This window comes from Oryzias latipes, chromosome 4 (genome assembly GCF_002234675.1).
Source record: "Oryzias latipes chromosome 4, ASM223467v1".
NCBI classification, from domain to species: Eukaryota; Metazoa; Chordata; class Actinopteri; order Beloniformes; family Adrianichthyidae; genus Oryzias; species Oryzias latipes.
Window position 1 is genome coordinate 17,053,514 of NC_019862.2, and position 17,500 is coordinate 17,071,013.

At 40.0% G+C, this 17,500-nt stretch overlaps 1 protein-coding gene across 3 annotated transcripts in view; it reads right to left on the minus strand.

The window, feature by feature from the left end:
• ddah1 (dimethylarginine dimethylaminohydrolase 1) overlaps window positions 1–17,500 on the minus strand; it is a 90,984-nt gene that overhangs the window by 39,854 nt on the left and 33,630 nt on the right. The window lies entirely within an intron of this gene.

Genomic DNA, 17,500 nt, shown 5'->3' on the forward strand with positions numbered 1-17,500 from the left:
AACAGCTATAAGGTGAGGAGGTGGACCTCTCGCTCTCTCTCCATTAATTTCATTGTTATAAAAGTGGATCATGTTCCCACTGTGCTCCCTCTCAGTAAGCCTTCTGCCATCTGATAACATATATTGTTGTTAAGAAGCTCTCACAACCTCACCATTTTTCACATTCTCTGAATTCTGGATGACATGACCTCATTGGGTGAGCAGAGCTGGTAGGAAAATAGCCCCCAGCCGAGACTCTGCTTCAACATGGAAATCTAAGCTAACAAAGAATGCATGGCTTTTTGCAAACTTGACTGTGGCCGAGTCAAAACAACATGTTCTTGGATGTGAAAGTAGATCAGTGTGCAGATCATTCTGTACGTAAAGCGTGAGTTTGACAGTTTAGAAATCCTCTAATATGGATTCACAAGCTCCCAAAAGTGTTTCCATATTCAGAAATGCCCAGAGAACACCAACACATGAACAGGGAGAACATGCCAGCTTCACAGAGAAGGGTCTCAGCTAGGATCGTGCTGTGAGGTGAGGGGGCTGCATGATTGTGTTACACCATTGTGCAACCCCAAATAAATAATTTCATCTAAAAATGCACTTGTATAGATCCTCCAATACCAGCAGCATATGCAGTCATGTTTTTTGCTCTTCTACTAACTACAATTTACTGAGACATTCTCTTTGTTTTTCTTGCCTCAGTTTAACCTCCCCAGCTCCTGTTGACTGCCATCCCTATATTACATTACAGACTGAGGAAAAGGCTTTCTCAGAACACTGATTATTCCACAGCCCTGCATTGTGGGCATCTGTTATTTTAATTTCCCCAACTGCTGGGAGGCAGATTCTTAGAGGAGGCCATGCTGCTGATTGCTGGAGCAGGGTTTGAATCACACCATTTATAAGCTTTGAATGATTTGAATGAACCCAACCTTTTCATAAAACAGCTGAGCAGCCTCATTAGTTAGAGACAGCTTCAGGGAAAAAAACATCTGAGCACCTTCATCTAAAAACATTTGCTTTAAGTCTTTTTTTTTTAAGCCAATTAAACCTAAAGGTTTTAATATTCTGTCAAAGCAAAAGCACCAAGTCATTCTTACATTGATTGCAATTCTATAAATGTTCCTTGGACAACCCTATTAACGGCAACGGTATTATGGTCTATAAGGGTAATAATAGGCTTTAGACTGTTAACAGTCAGTTCCCCATTTTGCGTTATAATCCTCTGCCAACTGCACAGTGGTTTGGATAAAAGAAATGAGAGGCACATTACGTTTCTATATATAGGTACTCTGCCAGTTCTGAGGATTTGTACATTTATAATTATTTTTAAATGTTTTGTTTTTTTACTTCACCTGCTCTTATTTGCAACTGGTAGAGCAATTTTTTTAAGGCTTGTAATTTTTCTTTGGAGGGAGAAATTGACCTTTTTTTTCCAAAGAACTCTGTACTGGGTCAAATCAAGCAAAACTCCTTTTTCTGTGTAAGTATATGCAGTTGAGCTTAATGTATAACTCAGATTACATCTTTATTTTGCATTTGGATGTCTATAACACTAAAGATTATGGACCAAATTAAGATAGCACCTAATTAGGAAAATGTTGGAATGCATAATATTGGTAATTCATGCCATTTTAGATTTCAGACAGGATCTAAAATGTGAAATATATTAAACAATTCTTATAAAAAGATACATGTCGCACTTTAATGCAAAGAATGCATCACTATCGAATGAGTTGAGATGCTTTGATAATGGGAAACATATGTTTATTTAAAGGACTTGTCCACATGATATGACATGTTTTCTGTGACAAAGTATGAAGGCATACAAGATGTTGTATGCAAAATTGGCACTAAAGTGTTTAGAACTTTGGTATAGGCCAGGAATCTGCAAATTGAGGTTCTGGAGCCACATATTGCTCCTTCATCCCAAACTCTTTGGCTTGACAGAATTTTAATGAATAATGGTTTTGTAGTTTTTGGTTAATTTATTTTGGTTAATAAGGATTTTTTTTATCGTTTTTAGAATTTTAAGATGTCATACTGAAAGAAATTATGGTAAGAGTGATTTATCATTAGAAAAAGCTTAAAACATAAACACACACACATGCACACAAACACCCTCTCAAACACCCATACACGCACACACATTTTACAAGGAAGGTGGGACCTGGGTCCATCTGTCCCCTACCCCTTCCCTGGTGGGGGGTGCGGGCCCCTTGGCGATGGCGGCCGTGTCCCTTGGGTGCCGGCTCCCTGGGCCCGGCGGTGCTCTCTCCGCACGGTGGGGGGGTTCATATTACACCTGAGCCGGGGGTGTTCGTGTCCCTGGGGGGTGGGTCCTGGTCCTTGCCCCTGGGCGCTGGGCCCCGCCAAACTTCCAACATGGCCGAGCCTGGTCGGGCCATATTTATAACATCCCTTGTGGGCCGCCCTTTTTTCCCCGGGGTTCCCCCCTCCTGGGCGGGGGCGGCGGGCCCCTGCCTTGCTCCTACCTGGACCAACCGTGGGCCGGGTGGGTGGCTGCCTGGAGTGCGGAGCGGGTCTCCCTTGGGGGGTCCTGGCTCGTACCTGGGGTCGGGGCGGGGGGATGCCCGGAACTCCTGGGTGGTGGTGGGGTGCTCGTCTGGGGCTGTGGGCATCCCTCTCCGGTGGGGCCCTGCGTTGGGCTCTTCCGGCGCGGCGGGGGGCTGCTTTCCTGGCTGGGCTGGGGCGGCGCTCTCTTTCCCTCTGCGCCTCCCTGCTCTCTGGCTCTGGGGGCCTCGCGGCGGTCCTGCTGGCCCTGGCCTGGGTGGCGGTCTTGGTCGCCCGGGGGGCGGTTGTTCCCTGCCTGTTCCCGTGTGGCGTTGGGGGAATTCCGGCTGCCGCTGCTGCTGCGGCGGGGGTAAGGGTGTGGGGGTGGCTGGGCGCTCCTCCTCCTTCTTTTCACATTCCACCATCCATTTTAGAAGAACATAAACACTCACCTGAGCACAGGTGTTAGCTCACCTTTGCACTAATAGTTTGCATGATTGAATGAATGAAAGATTTCACACTAGTTGGTTTAAAGGCATAGGTATGCGTTCGTGAACACTATCTGTTTTGTGTGCATGTTGACATGTGGACATTTTTGCGGCTAGCAGGTGTGTTGATAATATTTGAGTGTGTGTGAACAGGCCCCGCGCTTTTTGTACTACATTTGAACCGTACCGTAACGATAAACAACCAGTAAACCTGTCTGCTCTATGCTGCTTCATGGTCTTACCCCCCTTCCCCTCCTATTATCACCCTCCTACCCCCCCCTCTCTCTAACGTCCCTCTCTCTTCTTCCCCTCTTTCCTTTTCCGTCCGGTCCAACACCAAAGATTTTCAAACATGATTGAAATTAATAAAGTTTGGCCTCAATTACAAAAGGGGTTTATTCAGACATACCTTTGGTTTGTCTGAAGATGAATAACCCCTCTTGTTAAAATAAAATATGTCCAACACAAGAGGCCCTCAGCTCTCATCTGTTTGCCTAGCTGTTGGACAGGACAAGTTAAAAAAAAAAAAAAAAAAAGAAAAAGCTTAAAACGCATACAAAATTGGATTCTGCGCTAATGTTTATTATTGATAGTAAAAGGCATATCCATGTTTGATTTGGCTTTCTTGCATTCTTAAATCAAGTAAATCTGCAGCAATTGGAGAATATGTTTAACACAGGATGAATTTTATTCTGAAGGGAATTTGTATATCATGCTGCCCAAATAAAAAGTTAAATATATAACAAAGAAAATTACAATATTTCAATTGTTATAAAAATTTTAAATGTTACACGCTATAAATAAATTTCTTAAAAGCCACAAAACAAACATAAATAACACAAAATATATTAAGGGTATTTTTATGTGTCATAAAAGGTCTCCCATTAACAAAACTAGGCCTTTTTAATTTTTAGTAGTAGTTCTGATATTTACTATACAAAGACCATCATAGTTGAATTCAAGTAAAGTGCAAAAGGTCCTGGAAATGTTAAACAAAAGGAGCTATTCAGGCAAAATAGTTAACAGCTAAATACCTATAAATAAGCTCAAAGGCTTGAGAAAAGAAACCAATGTACATAAATGATTGCCATGAGGACAGAGTAATAGTAGAATAATAGTAACAAAAACCAGGTGTGAACATGACAAAAACAGGGCAGATCAGAAAGTAAAACATTAAACTAAATACAGAAACCTATATCAAATACGTCAAACAAAAAAAGAAACTATAGAATAATACAGAGAAGAAAAAATCAACCACAACATAGATCACAGCATTGATCTAAAATGGTTGAAACTAAACTCAATTTTACCCTAAAAATGCATTTTGTTTAAAGTTCACAGGCTGCTCATCCAAATGTTAAAGTACCTGACAGGGGCTTGAGGTTTTGCATTAATGAATTTGGCCAGTTTAACAGTAGAAAGCAATTTTATGGCTTTGTGCTTTATGCAATGCTCCTGGAATACAGAGAGAGGAGATTCATTAGGTTTGCTAATCGAGCAGTGTGTGTCCCTGTGGGTGTTTGTGTGTGGCAAAGGCGATACATGCCTCTCACTGGAGCACATAATTACTAGCTGGTGATAAAAAAAAAGAGAAGGAGATATTGTGGGACAGCTACGGTGTCAGTCACCATCTCTTCTTGAGTTAATTGAACGACCATTAGCGGACGTGATTAACGACACAGATGGGGGCTCAGGTATGTGCCGTTACACACGTGCACACTCATGGATGCTACAGATGCCCAGAAAACTGGATCAATCTACCAGATAAGTATCTCAAAGTTATGTAAAGCTCCTACAAAATGTTAAGCATTTTCAACAACAGTAACAAAAAACAAAACCTTACAAAGTTGATGTATGGCTCCCGAAATATCTATTTTGTCAGTTTCTGCTGAATCATTTATTAAAAGTGAGGTGAAAAAGTAGCCAAATGAGCACAGAGTCTGGCTTTACGTAACGCCAGAAGGCAGTCAGTCAGAACCACAGGATGCACTCAGGGAAGCAAAGAAAATAAACAGCGAAGGATGTCTTTTCTGCATCTTTGATGCATTTCCCAGCCGCAAATACCAACACTAACTTGGGACACAGGAAAGGAGATTCACTTTAAACCAACGTGTACTCTCACAATATGAGGGATTGAATCTTTAAGCTTCAGGTGCAGTGTGTATGCGTGCTCGACTTTGTGTAGGCGTCCTGCCGGTGTTTGGTTTAGCTTTGGGAAGAATATTTCTGCCAGCTGGTGAGTCTTTGTTATCATCCAGAGATGGTGATTCTGGCAGAGTCCATGCGGCTTAGGAAAAACTTAAAGCAGATGAGGCAAGACATTCCACAGTTAATACTCGAGTCAACATTGTTCCATTCAAGTGTTCCACGCCAGAAACACACACAAACACAAAAAGACCTCCTGGTGGTGGGTCCTAGGGGGAACATTGCTGACATTCTACCTCCCCTTTTACCAAATCCTTGTTTCTTCTGCAGTTCTGGAAGACTATACACCATTTAAACTAACAAATACTGCTGTCTGCTGCACCCCTACTGGGAAAAAAATGTGTAAAATTATAGTAAACTACAATATAATTCGTCTTTTTTTCTTCCTATTTATGGTTTTAGAGTTTGTAGATTTCCAAAAAATGTACCATGTCTAGAAAATGTAAATTACTGACCTGGAATGAGGATTAGTTTGAAGTAAAAACTACAATCTAAAAATGCCCTTAAAAATTTCAGCTGTCACTCTGCATGTACAAATGAGAGGTGGCAGTGCTGGAAAAATATCATCGGCTTAGTGAGGCGTGAAGTGGGTTCATGGTCCATCCTTGGGGGTGGGCACCAGCATTAGAGCCACAAAGACATTAACAAGCTGTTACAAAAGGTCATCTCTGTGCTGAGGAAACTCTGGAACCTCTGGAGTTGATTGTGCAAGAAAGAATGTTGCATAATGTTCATGACATAATGAACGATTCAGCTCAGTACAATGCACTTTGATGTGGCAGGGTCTTCAGCCACAGGTCACTTCAGGTCTACTGGAACAAAGGCAGAAACAGGAGGCTTTTCTTTACCACGGCAACACATTTGTAATCCTAATGAATAAAATTAATGTGCATTTTATGACTTTATATGGTCACAATTGTGTTACAGTCCCACTCTAATCATCTTTTGATCTTTTGTAAAAGCCTCCCCAGAGGTCTTTTAACTATAATGATCGAAAAACCTGTGTTGTTTTTTCAGGAGAGTTTTTGCAGAGCCGCAGGAGTTCATTGGAAATTTGGCTCTGAGTTGTGGGCGGGACTGCTGGCACGGAGTAAGCCTGCCCCCATTTCCCATCACCAGTCTACATTCTCTCCTGATTGCTTACAGCTCCTCACACTCCCAATCTAATATAACTGGTGCAACAAAAATGGCAAGCAATATTGGAGCCATCCAGTCTTACAGTTTTCAACCAAATCCCAGCTCAGATGAGAAGAACAAAGATGTACATGATCTAGTGGTCTACAAGTGGATGCAACAGAACAGAGGGGAGCTTGTAGCCACGCCCCAGAGTATTTTCTATATCATAGTCGATCACAGCTAGCTCCGCGGAGAAAGTGTGTGTGTGTTGGCCTGGGGGTGGTGCTGGCAGCGCAGACTCTTCCTGGAAGGGGCTGTTCCTTACTTGTCTACGTCACAATTTGAGAACCTGCTCATTTTCATGTATTGAGAGGTGCTGGTGCTAAGAGTGCAGGTTTTTAGAAGAATACTCAGAAATGCAAGAACGGATCAAACTATCACTAATTTTGTTTTATACTGAAAAATGAAAATTATAATACACTTAACGTTCAAAACTTCAAAAAGTCTTTTACATAATAAAGGCCCTTTAAATCAAACAATTTTCCGTTTACAAAATCAGATCTGCAACTCTTCTCATTCTATTCAATACCGACAACCGTCACTTATTCCATCCATTTAGCAATAATTAAATAACGATCCAGTCAGTGTGACTACTTGAATTGAAACAGTGTTTTTTTCTCATAATTCAATCAAGTTTAGTTAATACGTTAAACAGCAACCCTCAACTAGGATTCAATTCTTAACAGTAAAAGCTGCAACAATTCAGTACAATCTAGATCATTCAAATAACATTAGTTTGAAGGATTATCAGTGTATTTCCCTGTGGTGACCATACACGGAAAGGAACAACTCCATCTTACAGGAAAACCTCTGGCAGAACAAACTTTAGGTTGAACCAGTTGAGGTCAGACAAAAAAAAGAGAGCATGCAAGCATTTTTTTTCTGCTACTATAAATAAGTATTATATATATATATATAAACATATACAAAAATATAAATATATATTTACACATACATATATACATACACATACACACAAAAACGTACTTTTAGACCAAATGTACAAGTTACCATCTTCACTAAACCTGAGAAACCAGATAAAATCTCAATGCTGGAAAGGGAGCCAAGTGAATGTACAGAATGTTAGAAGTAATCATTGTCATTCAAGCACAGGTGCACATATGAAACTAAATAGTGATGAAGTCACGCAGACCTTTGAACAAACCAGACACATGAACAAGTCAACCTAAACCTCCCTCGTTATGGCAAACACGAGGGGCAAAGCATGTCTGGCCTGCTGCCTTAAAGGGCCACAGAGCTCAGCAGAGAGGACATATGCAGAGGTGTGCAGATACAGCGTAAACTCAAACGGCCTTGACATAGTCAGTAAAGAGGTTGAGTGAAGTCCAACTGTCCAAAAGCAGCTGCCGAGTTACTCATACGAGCTGACTTCATGCCAGCGATTAGAACAACACCTCACTCTTAAGTCACGGGTTCTAAACGATGACAAATAGCTTCGTGAGAGCTGAACAAAGATTCTTCGTTTAGGGTCTTGGCTATGTTTAACTTTCTGCTACCAGCATCAAGTGTTTTGGCTAAAATACCACCATGAAAGGTGTGAATCGTTAAGCACGCGTTTTGCTTTTTCTACCCAGCACAAAAAAGAGGCCCCTTTGTCTTTCAATTCAAGTTAATCTACTGACAAAGAGGTGGCAAAGACGGACAAAACCACCAAAAGTTCATGCAAACAGGGGAACACGGCATAATGATGGTTTGCTGGCAAATAATACAACTATAGACCTTTATCTGTTTCTTGAGTTCAACACTGACGTAACCCTTGTGCTATCCTAGGCACTTTAACATTGGGAGTGGGGTCATCTAGACGCACTAGACAGTGCTCTGAACCTTTTTTCTTCAATGATTTGTGATCTTCACTGGTGTCCATGGATTACATGAAATCTTTCCACCTTTATCCACCTTTGTAATGGTAGGGAAAACACGTCAATGTAGGGGTGGGGTCATCTAAGGTAGCACAAGGGTTAAATATATGCTGAATAGCTGAAAAAGTACAGTAAATTAACCAAAATCTTAGTTGGACAATGGTGAAGAATTAGAAGTTTATGTTCATCTCCCCTAGTTAATGGCTTTATTCCATTAAGCCAGGTAAAAGGTAAAAATGTTGAAATTGATGAGAGCAAGTACACAGAGGTAGAGGAAGTCATTGTGTCTGTCATAAAAGTATCTGTGTGTGAGTTTGATCCATGCCTCTGAAACACTTGCGAATCCAAATAAACATCAAATAAAAGACTCCAGTCTGATAACTTGAAGAATCTAAAATGCAACTCTATTGAAAACTGCAGATCACAAATTAAACATATGAACTGCATTGCATACTAGTAATTCAGAGTAAAGGCTTTTGCAGTCTCAGATTACATAGCCGGTTGCTCTCAACAAATGATGATCATAAATAACTTGCGTCAAAAGCGTGTGAGCCAAGCATGGCCAGCTCTGTCCAGTGCAGCACTGCCACAGAAGACATTATCCTGACGGAACAATCCGTCTGCACATATCATCAAAACTTTTCCAAAAGCCTTAAACAATATAATAAATTCTGTCCAATTTCAGAGTTTTCTTATGAAGCTGCTGCTATCGCCCAATGATGTCACACAACCAATTCGAGAGGATTACCCAGATGACGGGAAAGGTGAACCGTGTGCTCAGCCAGGGAAAATGTGAATTCCTCTGACTAACTATGGAAGAATGACAAGGTTTTTGGCAACAAATGTATGCCTTTATTTCTTAGGCAGAAGGTTTGTACGGACACAAAAGCTGTTCCATTGTAAATGCTATGAGCTTGTGTTTCCTACGATAAAAGTGCATTCTTCCCAAAGGCGAAAGGAAACAAACAAGAAAATAATAACTGGAAGACAATGGAAGGGGTTCCATGAGTTATTGTCCTTTAGTGTTGTTTCATTTGTGTGGTTCCATTTCCTGTACTTACTGTTACAACTTTATGATCCACAATGAAGACAAAGGATTTTTCCAAAGACAGAAATGCAACTGAGGGATTAACAACGCTGTGAGCAATGAAAGACATTTCCTTCTTGTCACACACACACTTTTTCAACATTCGCCTTAGATCATTTGAAACACACTACAGCTGTCACAAAATAGCTGTTTAATAAAACAGGCTTTCTGTTGATTCTTCTGGTGGCCACATCTTCATGTCTGAAATTTGCCATGTCTGGACTGTGCGTCTACAATCTTCACAAGTTTGTTTGAACTGTTGTGCCTAGAAAAGTGGGGGAAGTGTGACACTGAACCAATTTGGTGCCATTGTAACAATGATCTTGAAACATTTAAAAGGCTCATCACAGTTTCAACTGTAATTGTCTCCATACCAACAAAAGATCTTCTCTTCATGTATTCTTCAGTGACTCTATAACAAGAAGCCATGGATGCACCACTGAGTCATGACCCATAACTGAATCAGAGACTTATTTGGTCATCGTGTCCACTTGTGTCTTTACCAGTCATGCTGACTAACGCAACATTCCAAAAGGAATTCTTTTGAAGCCACGCCACCATGACAAGAACATTCCTGCGGGCCCAGTGTTTAACATTTGACCCTTGTGTCCATATTTAATGTGGCCAGCAAATCAACAACCATGATTGCAATGCAGGCAGAAAAAAAAAGAACAAAAGCACCTGCAGGATCAGACAGTTTAAGCAAAGATGAGTCAGAGTTTATAAATCAGACTTGTGGTCAAGACCATATTTTCATAATCATCATGATCTCAGTTTTTGGAATGCCTGGCACCTCTTTAGCCCATAACTCCAGTAAACCAAACCCCATACAGCTTGCAAATACACACAAGAAGTGTATATCATCTTTTGAATAAATACACAAAGACCCCGGCAGAAACACGTCTCTGCTTTGTCTTATTCAAATTAGACCTCTGAACAAATGCTGGCACCAATTCCCACTAGTTTTTCTTTTTAATCATTTCATTTTATCTGCCCCTGGCAATGCCTGAGCATTCTATAATGTGATGGTTGAAGGATAAACTGGTTCCCTTTCATGGCTCCAGATGTGTTGATCCAAAATGAGCCCTCTTCCAAAAGCTATAACAGAAATATTAAATATGCTCTAAACAAACTCTATATTATAAAGTATCTCAATACAGCAAAAAAAGCCTATATTGCTTATGATTTACCTGAAGCGCTGCCTTAAACCTCCATGCGAGGTCAAAAACATAATCATATAGTTATATAAAATGTGGGAACCTTATTAAAGTTGGACAGATGTTACATTTACAGAAAATTGTGTTGTCCTATGACAGTCCAATGGATTCAAGGCACAAACTCCAAAACTAGGAGTTTTATGTGATTATTATTGGACACACTCTGAATGTTTGTTCAGGGTCAGGGTTTGGTCCAGGCTTGCCAAAACTTGACTTTCAACCACTAACGTTCGTTTGTGAGGTCTAAATGTAAAATACCTATTTTTTTAAATGTTGTTTTTGCTAGTATTATTAGGGATGCCAAAACCAGTAGGGATACTTGTTTGTTTCACAGATTTAATTTCTTTTTACTGTGTTTATAAATGTTTCCCTTTTTTGTTTCAGTACTTTAATCCATCCATATTTTATTACTGGTTTGTCTTTGAAGGGTCACAGAGGTTGCTGGAGCCTATCTCAGCTACTTTATGGTGAAGATGGACAAAGGGTGAAGGCTAAATTTGTGTTTTCAAACTCTAATTGGTTCTCCAGAACTTACTAAAATGAGTCAGAATCAACTGAGCTCAACTTTGTAATAAGAAAGACAACAGAAAAAAAGCAATCTCATTAATTATACTGAGTTATAACTGCACTTTCTCCTTTTGTGCATCATTTTACATATGAGCTTGTGCTGATACTTAAAAATGGTGTCAAATAAAAAAAAAATTAAATAAAACATATTTCAAAAACAATTTATAAACACAAACATTGAGCTTCGATTTGAGCTTTGTACATGAATAAAATCAAGCATTGATAAATGCCTGATGCATGAAAGACTAGAAATACATTTGAAATGAGGGCATCATTTAATGATTTTTTTTTTTAAATAGAAGTTAAAAACGATCATAAGAGCAGACACGTTGTCAGAGGATTGGAATGTAAAGTGGAGCTAAGAGAGAGCGTCTCTTGGTTACCAGACGGGGTCTTTGTGTTTCTCCACAGGTCTGGCGTGGGACAGGTGTTCTTCTAGGTAAATGACTATCCCTGTTATTGCTCAGCCAACCTTTAATTACCGCCCCCATACGTAGCCAATCACATCCAAACACTAGTCAACAGGTAGAAACAGAACAAACATCCATCCCCACATGTGCTGAGTCTCAACTCCTGCCAGCCACATGTACACGTGCATGAACACAACACCAACACCAACAACAACAAAACGGACCAGTAACACAAAGAGCAGAGTGTATTTTTGGAAGACATTCCCGTTTTTCCAGGCATGTTTCTGTCATCATCATTTCTGGAGTCGCTCATGTTTGAAGTCAGCGGGCCACAGAACAGCGCAGCACTCACTCAGCACTGAGAGGGGTGGCTTCACAGAGATGATGGAGAAAACAGGTGCTGTGATTGGGCTGACTCTAAAGCCAAGGAATGGGAGAAGAAATGGACGGAACGTGTGAGGAGGGGGCAGAAATGACAACAACTGCAGCCTTCTGACCCCGCTTCTTGGACTGAAGCCACTCTGACCAAACTGTCTGACTGGTTTCCACTTTCATTTGCTTTTGATCAGGTGGTTTGGTATTCCATGCCAACGGTCTGTTTAGTATTCGTTTACTGAGCTGTTCTACAGGTGAGGGCAGGAAAAGACTTGCTTCAAATTAGCTAATTTTTCTGTTAATATAGAAAACACTGACAACTGTACAGTAATGATGACCCTTTCAAAATAAGTCAAGGAACCTGTATTTATCTATTGCACTGAGATCATACAATTCCAAAACGCAAAATATGGCTTCTTTAAATGTTGTCAATAAAACAGAGATAGTTATTAAACCTTAAATTAGTTTATGGGATCGTTTTATTTATTTATATTTCGTTTATCACACTAAACAAAAAAGTAAATAAAAACAGAATATACAACAATGCTGGATGTGATGAATGGTTGCCAAAAACCCACAAGGGGCTTAACATGTGGCAACCCCCATCATGAGTCTATAAGCTAAAAAACAATACCGTTCAATTACGGTACTAATAAAACTAACGTGAGATTTCCAGGACAAGGATTCATCCACTAGTACACCAAGGAAACGAACAAAGCTAAAAGAGAAATCCATGGCATTTGATTTTAGACCAAACAATATAAAGTGTGTTTTTTTATGTTGAGTGACAATTTGTTAGGTTTAAACAAAGTAGATATCTTGTCAAAGTCATCATTAACAACGTTTTTAAGAGTATGTAAATCCTTATGGGAATAGAATACACTGGTTTCATCTGCAAATAATATTTTAGAAAGTTTAACTGATGTGTTGGGTAGATCATTGAGATATAAATAAAAAAAAAAACGAGGACCCAAGATGGAATCTTGAGGTAAACCACATTGTAGAGGAAGGAGTGAGGACTCTAATCCATTGTAGTTTACGGTTCGATATCGATCAGTTAAATAACTTGTAAACCAAAGTAAAGAGTTGTCTGTGATGCCAAGAAGTGCATCTTGGTTTTGTGAAAACCTACAGGAAAGTTCGAATTTTGAAAGTTTGAATATCTAAATATTGTCAGACATGATACACTAACAGAAAAAAAGTTATGTGTCTTGGCCTTTCTTCGGTCTGCATTTACTTTTCCACACAGGAGATAAGCTGAGCTCTTCTACCAACCACCAAATGCACAGATGTTTAATCAGTCATGGTTGAAGAGGAGAGGATGGGGATATTTAGTCTGGTCTCTGAGAAGAGGAAGCGTCTACCAGTAGATATGGGAATGATGTCATCTTCATAGACGGTGTGCTGGAGAATTAATCAATGAAAAAAAAAGTCCACAAAGCAAGAGAAGACAGAGAATGACATAAGCAGTTGGGTCTTCATGCCTCTTCGACCCTCATGATGACCTCCACTAAATATACATGGTGGGAGAAGTGCTATTTAAAGTGGATGACAACATGCCCAGAACACGCGGCTGCTTGTCTCAGTGTGTGAGCAAGAGAGAGAAAGCATGCAAAGAAGCGTGTCAAAGCTGATGTAATCCCTGCCTTTAGCTCACAACTCAGATAAGTATTTTAAAAGGACCTTGCATGATATGCAGACCATCCCGATATATTTACAAACAAGCCATGAAGCCACTCACACAATAGTTCCATAACTCAGGGAAAAAAAGGGGTGCATGATAAACTGTGAAGTTTATTTGAAACACTGATGAGTGTGTTTATGCCGCTAATTCACTCCAATCTATCGAGGTCACATCTGTTAACATTTCAGCAAAATCATTTTAAATCTCAAAGTAATACAATCTAAATTACAAGAAATGTTAAGCGGCAAACGCTTCTCATTTGGCATCATTCTCATCAATGTAGAACTTGATAAGTGTTTAGGACATATATATTGTTGGGAAAACTCTGAGAAACAATGTGGATCACGTTAAAAGTTGTTTTAATGAGCCTGAATTCATCCAACTACATTTCAATAAGTTTTTGTGTCATCATTGTGGTGTTACAGCGTTATTTTGAGAGAATTCTGTTAAGGAACTACAAGGTAGTTTTGGGATGATGTTACAGCGGGCATGCCACGTAACGAGATGCAGAAAAGCATTTAAAAAAAAACATAAAAGAGTTGGACCCTTTTTTCCCCTCTTTGATAACAGAACAATCGTTTCTACATTCTGACTGTTTAGATCACGTGACGACTGGCTACGGTTGCCGGTTTGGTGCAGTTGTTCTGCTCCGGGAACGGATTATTTTCAGACTGAGAAATCTTAGAGCGAACCAAAGCTCAGTCACATTGGAAATGAACCTAGACCACCTCCAAAAATAGGTCCAGAGAGTGGTTTCTGGCCCTGGACTATGATCTGCTTGGGTTATTCAGACTGAAAATTTGTTCCAGATTATCGGGGACAACGAACTCTGGCTCACTTTAAGCAGACCAGATGTGTCCAGTCTGGATACCCCCAAAGTTAGCTAATTTAAAAATCACTGATTCCACTGATTCTTTTTCAAAAATGGTAAATGGCGTGTACTTATATAGCGCTTTCTACCTTCTTACGAAGGTCCAAAGCGCTTTAGAATCACAGTCCCACTCACCCATGCACACACACATTCACACACACATTCACACACTGGCGGCGGCTCCGCTGCCGAACACTAGCGCCAACCTCCCACCAGAGGCAAGGTGGGGTTCAGTGTCTTGCCCAAGGACACTTCGACACATGGGCGTGCAAGGCGGGAATCGAACCTGCATTCTTACGATCATGGGTCGACCGCCCTACCGCTGCACCACGGCCGCCAAAACAGCAACACATTATTTTCCTCAATATGTTTGCGGGTCTGACACAGAGCCTGTATCTTTCAACAACCAGCTGGCCCTCCGATATCCCAAAGCACTACAGTAAAAAAATCTCAGGCAAACAGATAGACTTCCCAGAGGGGATGGCTGTGGCACAGACGTACAGCCTCTGATCAGAGGATTTCAGGTTCAGTTACCCATCCTTGTGTCAAAGTGTCCTTGTGCACATTGCTCCCAGAGTGCCTAGTTAGAGCTGCTGTGCGGCAGCTTTCTGTCAGTGTAGGAATGGGTCTGCTACGAAGGGTGCTTTAGGCCTTGAAATTTACTACAGAAGCTTTTAAACAATTTGCAGTCACAGGAGGCGCTGTTAACGTATCACATACTGATTTACACAGCAGTGTTACCAATAAAGCTGGGATAACCAATAACCACTTCAGTTGAATTGTTTTAAAAAACACCAAAAGGTCAAATAAATATGTGGCTAAATTTTTGTTTTAGACTATTAGACTTAAATCAAGCGTTGCACTGCAAATGATCACACTGGTTGCAAAGTAGCCCATGTTTTTTTCTTGTTTTTGCTTTTCCTTTTTGCCAGCTGAGCAAACAGCTAAAAGCTGAGTTTGTGTTGGGCAGATTATAGTGTTACAATAGGAAGTTATGAGTCTTCTGACACACGAGGTGCATATTTACATAAACCCTTTTGGTATTTGAAGCAAAACTTAATTTATATTAATTATGTTTGTATACATCTCTTCTTGGACCGGATGGAAGTTGTCCATGTTTTTCAAAAACATTTTAACTTCATTCAGAACCTCTGTTAAAACCAAGTAAATTAGTCCTACATCTAATCTTGGACAAAACGGGATACAAAGGTTAGAAAGATACTAATTTGCATACTTTTTCTCTTCTATTAACTTATAAATGAATAAGATATTTATAGAAACCTGTCAAAAGGTTATTTAGAGACTCCCTGTCGTTATCATTTTTATGTAATTACTAGTCAAATTGCATATATTTCTTTCCGTTTTGCAGCTTGTTTTTTTTCCACATCGTTTCAGCTTTTAAATTACACAACACTTTCGGGTTTCCACTGTTGCCGTTTGTCATAAAGGAAGCAGTTAAGGAGGCATGCAAGTTGAGCAGCAGAGGATAAATGCCTGTGCTGCTGCTTTGCAGGTGCTTGAAAAAATGTGTCCGTCATCCCTCCGACTCACGGAGTATTAGCATGTTAAATGCAAATCATTTTTACACAAAAGCAACAATAGTAAGCCCAAACTTCTGAAAATGGGTCAATCGACAGCAATCCCACAGGGAGTGCGGTCATGTGAAGGAACTACAGTTTGTTATGGCTGGACAATGAATGTAGCTTTCAGCCAAAAGGAAACAGACTAATGCACACTGGGACACAGCGACCTGCATGTGTCTGGAGGGGATGTCTGTGTGTACTGGTTTATATTTTAAGAAGAGGGGGGACATGTTTTTTAAGAGTTTTTGTTGTGCTTGGACTCTGCTGCGTTTGGCTCCTCTGAGAGTGTCTTTGTGGGTTTACCGGAGAGCGATGAATGTAAGATAAAGGGAGTCATCGACTGTCGCTTTGAACATTTTCAATACTTCCTTTCAGACTGCCTTTATCAGGAATGTTTGTGTTGTATACCCCACAGAGATTTCCGCAGTCTGACCCTGAGGCTTAACCTGAAAGAGTTTGGAGCAAATGGAAATCCCATAACCCTGCAAGGTCCAATATTCTAAATTATTGGACAGTTTTGTCTTTGTTTTCACACTGGTTAATGATAATAAAGAACAAATGGATGAGGCATTCTTTGTGTGAACAAAAGGGGGAAAAAAGCAGATTGTGCAATAGAACATAAATAAAAAGTAGTCATTTCACTTATTAGCTTTACTAGCTATTCTACTGAACATTTTTGAAGCCATGTGGTTTGTAGATTCAAGGTTAAATGACTAAAAATGCAAGATTTTAGGCTGAAGGAGATGGTTTGTTTTCAAAGATTTTTAAAGTCTAGAACAGACAAACAAAGAATATGACTGCAATTACCAAAATTGGAACTCAGGCAAGCCGGCAAATAAGGCAGAAAAAAAACCTGATGATACACCTGTGGGAATGATTAATTTCATTGTACGTGTGACAATGACAAATGAAGATCTATCAGAGTGTACAGACAGTGGACTGAAAAGCCACACAGATCTACAATGAGTAAACAAGAGTAAATCTGAAAAACAACTGAACCCTGAAAGACCATTACACTCTGCATTCCCCACATTGTTTACTTGCAAGTAAAACCATATCTGTTTTCTGTTTCTAACTAATGTGTTAATCAATACATTTTTCTTTTAATGTACAAGGAATCCTTGGTTTGGTTATTGTCAAACTAAGAAATGTGGGGATTCTCAGCAGGGAGCCTTTTTCTGTTCCTTTTAAGCCATTTCATTGAAGTGCATTCATCATTAACTTATTAATAGCCAATGAGTCATATGGATTTTGCATTACCCATCTGGAGGGAAACTTATCAGAAATGGACTGCAGTTAAGAGATGAAGACATCTTTAAAAACCCATCAATAACATCCGCTATTGTCATGCCTTTTTCTGCATGAGTTTGTTTTTCAAATAAAACTAATATTAGGATCCTACACAGGTATGTTGAATGTCTCCCTTGTATGTTTTCATTTTTTTCTCATTCTAGT